Below are 12,108 nucleotides of genomic sequence, written 5' to 3'. Positions count from 1 at the left end.
TTGTCAAATTCCAAAATATAAAATCTTCAGGAAACACCGTCAAACTTCTTCAAATAATCAAATGAAATATAAATACATCCTTTATACTCTATATTTTATACTCTATACCTCATTCTCTATACTTCATACCCTACACTCTACACTCATAAATTCAATTCTATTAAAATAATCAAAGGAAACATAAATACATTCCCAAGAAACAGATAATATTCCTAAAAAGTCTCTAACATGCTCTACATTCCATACTCCATGCGCTCTTCTCTATACTCTATACTCCATATTCCATACTTTACATTCTATACCCTATATCCTACAATCTACACTCCTATACTCGCAATACAATTCAATCCCGGCTAAAATAATCAAACGAAACATATATCAAATACATTCCCAAGAAATAAACAATACCCTTCTCTATACTCTATATTCCATACCTCACATTCTATATCCTACAATCCACATTCCTATACTCGCAATACAATTCAATCCCAACTAAAATAATCATAAATTAAATACATTCCCAAATGGATAATAAATTCGTAAAACACTCTACATTCTGTACTCCATTACATTCCATACACTCTATTCACCATGCTTGAAACAGAATAATACAATTCAGTTTCATTGAAAATTGCCTCCCTCGTCTGAAACATGAAATTTTCGCGGGGGATGATGGTCAGATTTGATCGAGCAACCCCAGCTAGGCCTGTTTTAACGCCGATCAAGCGAGACACGTCCCGGTTGGGTTGCACCACCCAGTAGACAGGTGACGGGCCACGCAGCCAGCCGGATTCGTGGGTGGCCGAGGGGGGGAGGCGACGCAGCGCCCGTGGTGAATTTCCTCGAGTGGAGGCAAAGTTTGATTCTGCGGAGGGCGCACGCCCCGCTTCCAGCTGCACAACCGACTGGCCTTTAACCAGTCACGAACGAGCCCTCGTTCCTTCCACCCAACGTGTCGAACGTGCGCGCTCTCTCTCTCTCTCTCTCTCTCTCTCCATCCGCCATTCCCCCCTTCTCCTCGTTTCGTTTCTTTCGCTCAAGTGAGGATTGCGATTCGTGTTTAAAAATCGGTTATTCACGCGTGTGATTTCTCTTCGATAATCTTCCTCAGTGATCCGTTGGTGATCCGCTTCCTTCCCTGTTTGGTGCAGCTTTTTAACTAGGAGGAGATGTTGCTGGGAGCAGAACGCAAGGGTTACTTCGCGTAAGTAATGTGCTTTCCAATTTTCATTTTGATTTCCATTTTTATATTTATCGTTGAATCCTTGTTGCGCACGCTTCTCTTTTCCTTTTTCTCTCTTCTCTAACAATTCAAAACACTGTCAGTGAGATGTCAAGGAGGATTTATCGAATGAGAAAAAATGATTTTTTTGATTTTTATTTTGATTGAAACGAAAGTAAGTTTTTTTAAGAGGATGTCTAGGAAAATTGATTAAATTAGAATTAGAAAGATTGTATATATCTGGGAGAATTAGAATTAATTCTAAATTTGAATACAAATTTGATTTCTAATTTTATCAATTTACAAATCGTTTCAATATTTTTAAACCAGAAAAATTCATTGAATTAGAAAATTTGGAAATTAGATTCAATCTCGAAAATTTTATTATCCAAATATACTTATAATTTGACATAATCTATTATCTATAAGATCCAGAAGTGTTAATTGATCGATTTAATCTTGTTTCGATTTTTTACCATCAATTTATTTTAAGATAAGAATTTTAAGATTGGAAAATTTGTTAAATCGAGATGTTGAAACAATTTATGAAACTGACTGCGATAGATTAGGGTACGACAGGATTCGATCGACGAGTCGCAGGGGTCCAGGATACTTCAGTGACAGGTTAACGATGTTGAACGAAGGGCTCGTGCGATTCCAATCAACCGTTCCATGTTGTTTAAAAATTTTTGTCGAGTGAATAACCCTGCGTGTATCGATATTTAATAAACGAGCGACGGTGTCGTCTGTCAATCGTGTTGCCAACCGCGTATCTTATTGTCGATGCAACATGTTCTCCACTTTAAATCGTATATTGATCATTATAAAATATCCCGAGATCATTACTTTCCGATTCTGCGTGATGTTGATGTTGAATGCCTGAAAGAATTACGAAAATTGGAATTTATTTTTGGTTAATTTTGATAAATATTCGAAATGAGATATTTTTTTTTTTTTTTTTGATGTTTTGTAAGATAAAATTTAAGATAATTTGGAATCTATATAATTAATTTGAGCAGTTGTAAATAAAAAGACTGTATCCTTCAATCAAGTTTAGTTATCTTTGTTAATTAATTAATCTGTGTATGTATATAAGGTAAAGTACAGTGGATTTTAATTTGGTTTATTAAATTAATTGTAATTTCCAATACACGTTGAATAATTTTCAATGGAATGAAGTTCAATAAAGTGGTTAGACAGTTTCGTCTAATAGCTCGAATCGTGGTTTGATTTTCTAGTAATACGATTCTAAAAATATTTTAGGCGAGCTTTAAGGCGTGCTAGAGTCGATATTGAGTCGAAGCAGCACAATGATTGTCTGGATGAAATTATATAAATTAAACGAGGTGGTATCAAAGAATAGATTTGAAATATAGAATAAAAATATATAGAAATTGCAATGATGTATCAATAACACTGAGAAGATTGTTGTATTAAGTGGAAAATGATCGCACAAGAAGTATAAAAACCGACCAACAATCGAATTTCGTCCAATTTCACCCAAGAATTAAGTTCAGCCTTAAATGCAGCAAGCAAAGAGATTAATCTCTGCAATTTCAGAAACACAATTTTAATAAATGGAATTCCTTCAAATATTATTTTCTCATAAACATTTTTATATTTAAAAAATATAGTTTAGAATAAGATGTCAATTTTATTACCTTCAAACTTCTGTTCTTTTTCATATTCAAATAGCCTCCATTACAATTTCAATCCATCTTTATTCATTCACATGGTGAGATTTTGGTAACGATATTTAAGTAAAATTTTCATCGTACAAAGCAGATACCAGCCTCGACCACCTTATTGTTTCCTGATAGCCGAGCTATTTCTCTTTTTTCCCCTTTTGTTGGCTTATTGGCCGCCAGCCATCAACAGTTTTTGACACTTCACAGCATAAATCTCTTGTGCTTCGTCCAAAAAGAATTTAACTAAATTAAAACCAGATCTATTTGTGTTTGTTGAAATTAATAATTAAGAGTATAAGTATATTTGAAAATAATATCCTTCCAAAATTCTTTTCAGATTATTTGCAAAATTACTCTCAATGCAATTTCCAATTGTTCAAAAATATTTTCAAAAATAGTTCTTAAGAAAGTATTTAACTCTCAAATATATAATAATAATCAAATATCAATTCTTTTGAATCGTTATGATACAATTTCAAGTAAATAATTCTTCACTGGACAAAAAAATCTATGATGTAAAATAACGAAAAACGTGGATAATATAAAATAATACAAAATTGAATAAATGTAATAATTGTAATATTAAAAAAAGAACAAAATTTAAATATTTCAAAGTACATATCTTAAAAAATAAAGAAAATAGTAAATTATAATAAAAACATTGTGAAGAAATACTTGAAATATTCCAAATATTTCAAGATACTTTTAAAAAAAGTACTAACAAAAAGATTAGAATAAAGTGAGGAATCTTGAACAATGTTTTGCCAATAATAGATTTTTAACACTGTTTCCACCTTATTATTTGCTACGTAGCATGGCAACCGTAAGGGAAAATGGCGAAAGGAATTAAAAAAAGGCACTACTCGATCCTTGTATGCACCCTTGATTCTAAACAGGCCGATATCCATCGAGGGTCGTTCTATCCGGTCTATCGATTTTTCCTGAAATCCGTTGTTGACCTTAATAGCTGTCTGTCGTTGCTATCTCAATCCAGGCTTCTGCCTTCTTCAACGACCAACATCTTTTTGAACACATCGATCAGAATTCTCAAGAAATCGTAAACAGAGAGAAGTTTCGATCTTTATTTCCTGAAAGAAAAAAATCAAGTTTTGAATTCTATCTAACAAAGTTTTAATTTAAATAATCGAGCAAAAATATTCGATAGATCCTTCCAAAGTATTTATTCATGGATTTTCTAAATTTAGCTTAGTTGAGAGTGAAAGATATGAAACTTTTGAAATATTTTGAAAGTGAAGGAGATATCTGAAAAAAAAATCTCTTAAAAAAAAATACTTGCAACTTAAAATATTTCAAGATAAAAAATGAATAAGAATATCAGATACAAAACGTTTCAATTATTAAAGATAAGAATTTAAGTAAATTGATAAGATAATCCTGAAGAATCCAGGAGAACTACTTGATCATCTTGTTGCTTGCAACAATTAGAATATTCTTGATTCTTGATTGATGTGAATTAATATGAAACGAATTATCATTGATAGGTATTGACGATGAACAACTTCATAGAATATGGATAATTGATTCTTCTAAAAATTCATTGTATTCACTTCACTGTTATTGGACAGTTCTATTTTCTTTCTACAATTTCTCGAGGGAGATAAAGTGAAGTTGAACGTATAGAATATACAAGAGAGACTGCAAAACAGATAGGAATTGTGAAGGAAAACAATCAGAATAACATGGTGAAGTTTGAATAGAAACAAGCCTGAACGATGATTGTACGAGTGAAATACAACACTTGTTATAGTCTACAATCATTAAGTGTGGACCAAAGCTGTTTCAAATTTAGAAACAAATGGAAAGAAATTAAAAATGTGTTTACAAATTGAAACTATATTTAACTGTGTTAATTGTGACAATTTTATATTTTGGATAAATTTTTTTTGAAATTATTTCTCAAACAATGTCTCATTCTATCTTCATCAATGAATTGTGAATTCTATCAATCTTATATAAAAAGAATTATTTAAATCATTAATAATAATTAAGTTGATCATTTGATTGATATTTTTCTTAAATATATATGTAATATAATTTATGGTTCAATTTTTTTTATAGCTACTAGATTTCATGGATTACATGTCTTAATTAGATCAATTTTCCTTTCAGTATCTTTTTATCGAATATTAATTTTTCAAATATACATAATATAAATTAACTATTTGATATTGACATTTTGTTGTTAATTTGATTATTTTTATACACTTTTATTTATTTATTAATCTAAATTAAAAATTAAATTATAATATAACTATTAATAAATTATATATTACATATAGAAGAATGTAATTGACATCACACTTGTGTATATACTTAACAATCGTCCTGGATTAAATTGAGTTTCAAAATGTAAGTCCATTCGTTATACAAACGTGCATAAATACTCGAAGCAATTAGAACTAATTTCCGACTTCATCGTCATTATTCTCTTGAGTGACAACAATGGAGAAACAGCTTATTAACCACCTCCTTGAAATGAAACGTGTATTAACAAGATTTCAACGATTAAGGATTTATCACGTAAATAAAATAATAAAGTCGATCGTTGCAATTGATTGAATTCACAATAATTTTCTACTCAATTAGCGCGTCGCATTAATATAACAATAATAATAGTAAAAAAAATTCAACTTTACGTAAATCTTTGCCTCGTTACGTGTCGTCGCCTCGTTCAGACTTAACATCAACTCGTGACAACGAAGATTCTACTTAAGTGAAGTGGCCTAAGATGCACGAGACGTTTCTTTTCAAAGCACTTCGCGTAGAACCCTCTGATACGAAGAACGCTCTCATATTAATGCTGGATGAGCGAGGGATAGCTGGTCGTTCGTCTTTTGACACACAGTCGGATGTAATTCGCGAAATTGGAGGAAGCCGATCGATAATTAACGAGATATTTAACGTCAAAGTTAGGTTAAGTACTTAAGTTTCATATTCTGTAGTGAGATCTGGTGTAAGCGAGATGTTAGGCTGATGATAAATTTATTCTTTCTGTCCTGATCCATGTATTTTTTCCAAATTTTTATAATGTTTCGACGATGCTGTAAAATAATTTCATTTTTTATTATTTTCAATATAAATATAACTATGCACAAGATTATTAGAAATAAAAATCTTTCGTCAAGAAAATGAATAGATGAAAATGATGTCGTACCTTATAATCGTTTTATCTCTTAACCGTTGTAATTATGCAGAAAATCTATTAAAAAGTCAGCATATATATATTTGGAATCTCTTAAAATTTTTCAATAATGCATAGATATAATAGGAGCGAAAATTGAATGGTTCGTAATTAGAGAAATGGAATACTATTTTCAATCGTTATAACCATGTAAAAGTCTATTAAAAAGTCAATGCTATAGTTACTTGGAAATTCTTCCTATCAAAAAGTTTTCCACCAACAAAACGAATAAACGATACGATAGCTTAAAATCGAATATCCATTTTCTCTTTCAATCGTATTAAAAAGTCAACGTTTTGGAATCTCTATAAAAATCTTTTACCAGCAAAACAAATAGACAATAGGATACCTTGAAATCGAATATCCGTTTTCTCTTTTAATCCTATTAAAAAGTCAACGTTACACTTTTGGAATCTCTTTCTTTCTATAAAAGTCATCGATAAAATGAATAAATAATATCATATCTTAAAACTGAATACTTTTGGAATGTCTATAAATCCTTCATCGGTAAAATAAATAGATGATACCATACCTTAAAATTGGATACCATCCATTTTCTCTTTTAATCGTATTAAAAAGTCAATGTTACAATTTTGGAATCTCTATAAAAATCTTAAAACCGAATAATCATGCAGAAACCTATTACAAAATTAACATTGTACTTTTGGAATCTCTATAAAAATTCATCAATAAAATAAATAGATGATATCATAAAATGAAATTAGATACCATCCATTTTCTCTTTTAATCGTATTAAAAAGTCAATGTTACAATTTTAGAATCTCTATAAAAATCTTTCATTAAAAACAAAATGAATAAATAATACCATATCTTAAAACCGAATATTTTTCGAATGTCTATAAAAATCCTTCATCAATAAAATAAATAGATGATACCATACCTTAAAATTTTGGAATCTTTCATTAAAAACGAGTATATAATACCATACTTTAAAATCGAATATCCATTTTCTCTTTCAATCGTATTAAAAAGTCAACGTTACACTTTTGGAATCTTTCTTTATAAAATTCTCCTTCGCTGCATCATCCATTTTCTCTCTCAATCGTTGTATCGTGCAGAAGCAAGACGAATATTGAAAAGCCCGCGCTCTTGAAATCTCTCCTTACGAAAGTTTCTCTCGCCGACAACAGATGGACACGATGGAAGACCTGGAATACGAGAAAAATTACGAGCGGTTCGACGATAATTTTATACGGAGAAAGTGTAAATCACGAGCGTATAACGCTCTAATCACTTAATGTCATTTAATATAACGGGCTAACGTGTTGCTGTTACGTTGGTGGTTGCCAATAAAATTGCGTGACTAGGTCACGTTCCTGCTAATCGTAACGTGATAGAGAAAAGCAATGCAAGTAGCTTATTGCTTGCTTGCGTTCAATTTGTACCACCTACGGATGCTTCGTCTCTCCGTCACTTTCTCAGGGGCCGTCCATTGTACAAGGGGAAGGCTGTTTGCACGAAAGCATACCGCCAGGCGCGATATAAAGGCGGGAAATGAAACGGGGAAGGCAACGTTGTGTATGGTTTCAGATATGGATTAATGTGTGCGCGTGCGCGCGTGTGTGTGAAAAAAGCAAGTGCGATTAAAAGAGAAAATATATAAATATGTAAATACATAGAATGGGTCAGGAAAGCTTTTTATTTTTCGATCGAAATTTTAATAAACAATTCCATTATCTTTTAACGAAACTTTGTGATTATATACGAAGCAATTTGTTTTCGTTGTTATTTTAAGGGATTCAGAATGTTCAATGAATTTTTCTTCCTCTCTTTAAATGTAACTTTTCTAATGGTAGAGCAAAACTTTAAAAGTGAAGAATTTTGTAGTCTGAGGAAATTGTGTTAAAAATTTTGAAATTGTATGAAAAGTGTTGATAACTTGAAGGGTCGTTTTCAATTCTTGAAAATAGATTTTGTGTAATCTACAAAGTTTCGTTTTAGAATTTTTGAATTTTAGCTGAATCTCACTGTAAGATAATGTATTCGAATAATTTCACGAGAAAAGGAAGAAATAAATGGAAAGAAAAATTGTTTCTTACAAAATACTCAATATGAATCATTTTAATTAATAAAAATAAGAATTAATGTTAGTAATTATTCAGTTAATATTGTGACGATACTGCGTTTTATAAGAGATATTTGCATTGTAACTGGGTAAATTTTGCACGATCTCTGTTATACGTTTTCCACAGTGTCTCGTGAGAATACATACACATTTTACATCACGTATAATTTTAAGGGGCTATAAAAGAGAATGTGAAGGTCTACGGGGACAGATTGAAGTGAAAAGATACAACAATGGAGAAGGAGAGAAATACGATTTTCAAAGACTGCCATGTTAGATCGCACGTCTTTCATATTTCATTCGATAAATTATTGCCTATTGTATTAAATTTTTGATTACATTCAAGAGAGAAAATGAGAATTATTATTTTTATTAACAATTGTAAAGAAAAAAACGAAAGGAAAGAACAAAAATTTAAATTAATCATTTAATCGGACAGAATTATTATTTCCAATTAAATTATTTTACAAGAATTATTCATCGGCGAATATCATTCTATTTATATTTCCATTTATACGATAAAAAATATTCGACGCGAGTTAATGGTGACTTTCGATTCGGCTCGAACAAAGCAGAACATAGAAATTATTATAATTATATTTTCGAAAGCTGGACAGACCCCACGCTTTTCCACGATAAAAGCAATTAAATGCTGTTTTAAATAACGGTCGCTTAAACCGTGATTAAATTTTATTCATTTGCAGATGATAACGGAAAAAGTTACTCGAAGCAGGATAGATTTTGAAACATCGTTTGTAACATATTTGTAATATTTGTAACATTACAATTGAAATAGAAACGATTTTTTTTCAATCGATTTTTCTCCTTCTTTATTAATTTTTCTTACAGAACAGAAAATTATCTTGGATTCTTTTATGTAATTTCTTTGCTAAAATTTCTAATCAAATCATCACAAATATCATAAAATTGAGAAGATTGTTTCTCCTACGAATTCTTCAATTCTTCAAAATATATGAAATAAGTGTAAAGTGTAAAAATTCTGAGGAGCAAAATTCGAGAAGAAGAAGAGAGTTAGGTATAAAGAGAAACGGTATAAATTACATAAAATGCCATGGAGAAAGGAAAGTGGGTTAAATCGAACTGCGAAAAAGAAGAAAGCACGAGTGGAATGTAGAATGCTGAAAAACAAAAACGGTGAAAAGGGGATACCCAAGAGAGAAAATGGATAAAGACACTTTTTTTTTTTTAGAATACAGCATGAAATTATCGAAGAGAATGAAGCGTATGAAGATTTAAAGAAAATAAAAAAAAAAAAAAAAAATATAGCATTATATGATGAAAAAATTGGTGTAGGCAAAACTTTAAATAGCTTCATCAAGCGAAAAAATGATAAAAATGGAAAAGTAAAAATTGGTTCTTAAACTAACGAAGAAAGAAGCAAGAAACTTTCTAACGAGAAATAGATAAATAATAGTATTTAAACTTGGAAGATGTATAAGATATTCAAGTAGTTCATTAAGATAAACATATAAAGAATAAAGAAAGTTTAGCGAATAAGTCGTTTAAAAGTCGTGAAGTAAAATATTCTTTTGAATATAAATACTACAATGTTTAATGTTTCATGATTTAATGAAAATTAACATACTCTATTTTCCTTTTTTCTTAATTAATTCATATCTAGTTCGCTATTACTATAATATTAGAATTCCATTTCCAAAAGAAAAATTGCCTCTGAAAATTTGAAATATAAAAATAAGTGAAAGAATATCTATTTATATGTAATTCCATATTATTATACTTATTACAACAATCATTTTTAAAATTGTTTTTAAAATATAACAATACACGAAAAAAAGAAATTTGTATACTGCTATCACAATGATTGTTAAATGAAAAATTATCCCTTGTCTCTTTAAAATATAGGAATGGATAAAAGAAAAACAAGGAGAATAAAGAATAAATATCCACCTAATCCTGAACTACTGTATTACAACGACGATTAAAAGAGAAAGTTTGTATTATTGCGATGAATGCTAAAAAAAAAAAAAAAAAAATTGTCTCTAAAGATTTTTAAAATACAAGCAGTAGGCAAAAGAAAAATAAAGAAGAAATACCTATTTATTCCATACTATTCTGGCATTGCAATGATTGTTAAGAGAAAAATTGCTTCTATATAGGTTTGAAATGGGAATAGGAATGAAAGAAAAACAAGATAAAAGACAAATACTTCCGAGTTGAAATGCACAATAACGTTAAGGAGAGTGAAAAGACTGTTCACCACTTACAGTATTGTGACAAGGAAAGGAAAAATAGGAAGTCGGATGGTGGAGAAAATGGTGGCGATGGGGAAAGAGAGAGAGAGAGAGAGGGGGAGAGAGAGGGAGAGGAACACGGGGTCGTGAGATCTGGGGGCGGCTGGTTGTGCCGGTGGCTGCATCGATCGTCCTTACTGCGCGCGGTAAAGCTCTTCTCCAGCGAACGATACGCTCTCCTTCCCCTGAAAACTATCGTAAATCTTGTTAACGACTCATTATGCAAAGCAATCGATTTCCTACTTTTATCATCCCACTTTTGACAATTTTCAATTCGGGGATCATGCTTCGTTTCGATTGTTAAGATTAGTTAAAAGAGTAAACGAGGATGTTTACTATACTTCAAAACTTGAAAAGTTACACATGCAGCGAATATATCTGTGATTCGAACTGTCATATTTTTATAAAAATGAATTAGATTATATATTCTATATTTTTATATTGAAAAAAAAGAAGAAATAGTAGATATATGTTAGAAATTATTTGACGGTAAATTTTTTTATATTTGAAAATATTACCTGTTGATTTCATAAGACCAGCTATAATATTTGTTTTAACGCGTACATTATGTATTTACTCAACTGCAAATTCGAAGAATCTGTAACAAAGTATTTATGAATTAGAGATGATTATTTTTTTTTTTTTTAAAATCTGATGCATTTTCAATCGATTTTAGAATGAACGCATCGGTTATAATTGTTTCACAAGTTCCTATTAATAAACTGTTGTGTATCTTAAAATAGTGCATTCTGGCAAACAAACCCTTTTAATGTTTCATACGAATACTCTGTCTTTGTTCGCCGAGAGAATAATTGGAACGCTTCGATGGATCCATAGATCTCGATATAACTAGTTAAGAGACATTAACGCATAATGAACTGAAAGATAACTAACTAACTCGCGTTCTCTCGACATAATTTATGTTAAATTGTTTGCCATTATATTTAACACTGTTGATTGAAGAAAATCTGGAATTGAAATTTTTTTTTATTTAAAAATTTTTTTTTATATTATTGCAAACATATTTTTAAGAATAAAATTTTAATATTGATACAATGAAGAGAAAAGAAGTGATAAATTCAAGCTTTTCATTAGATTAAAAAATGCAAAGACAAGACGTTTAACATGCTTTCATAATACGTTCGTCCCTGAACAGGATTCCCAAGGGTAACGGAAGTAGTTCGAGGTCCGACGTCGAGGAATGTTCATCAAATAGACCTTTATTACACTGACCTTGATTATCGTTCTTTATTTTGATACATATTTTATTTCAAAGTCGTTTTAAATGAAATAATGGTATTTGATTATTACAAAAATTTTTCACTAGAGGGCATTGCATTCAGAGTGATTATTCTATATTAATTTTTGTTCCGGATGCAATATTTGTTAAAAAAAAAATTTTTAAACTAATAAAAACTCTCGATAATAATTTTCAAAAATTTTATCTCTCAAATATGTATTCTTGCAAAATATAACAATTTGTTAAAAGAAATGATTACCTTTAAGACACCATAGCTTGAATAACAAAACTTTACAAAAGTTGCAAAAATTTTCCACTAGAGAGCGTTGGCATCAAGAATGATTATCCTGCGCTAATTTTCACTCTCGATTACAGTAGTTCATCGACGAAGAACCAT

The 12,108-nt window shown here is 30.3% G+C and overlaps 1 long non-coding RNA gene across 3 annotated transcripts; it reads right to left on the bottom strand.

The window, feature by feature from the left end:
* Nucleotides 1-1,582: 1,582 nt before the first annotated feature.
* On the bottom strand, nucleotides 1,583-9,562 carry LOC133666779 (uncharacterized). Of its 3 annotated transcripts, XR_009831424.1 has the most exons (6): nucleotides 6,086-9,474; nucleotides 5,854-5,972; nucleotides 3,705-3,998; nucleotides 2,884-3,132; nucleotides 2,696-2,770; nucleotides 1,583-2,101 (listed from the first exon to the last, which is right to left on the bottom strand). It is a non-coding gene; the product is annotated as an uncharacterized LOC133666779 (long non-coding RNA). The 3 variants fall into 3 exon arrangements; XR_009831422.1 differs by having other exon boundaries at nucleotides 2,884-5,972; nucleotides 6,086-7,281; nucleotides 7,396-9,562; XR_009831423.1 differs by having other exon boundaries at nucleotides 2,884-3,998.
* Between the last annotated feature and the right edge of the window lie 2,546 nt (nucleotides 9,563-12,108).

This window comes from Apis cerana, linkage group LG10 (assembly GCF_029169275.1).
Source record: "Apis cerana isolate GH-2021 linkage group LG10, AcerK_1.0, whole genome shotgun sequence".
In the NCBI taxonomy this organism is placed as follows: domain Eukaryota; kingdom Metazoa; phylum Arthropoda; class Insecta; order Hymenoptera; family Apidae; genus Apis; species Apis cerana.
This window is presented reverse-complemented; position numbering and strand designations above follow the sequence as displayed.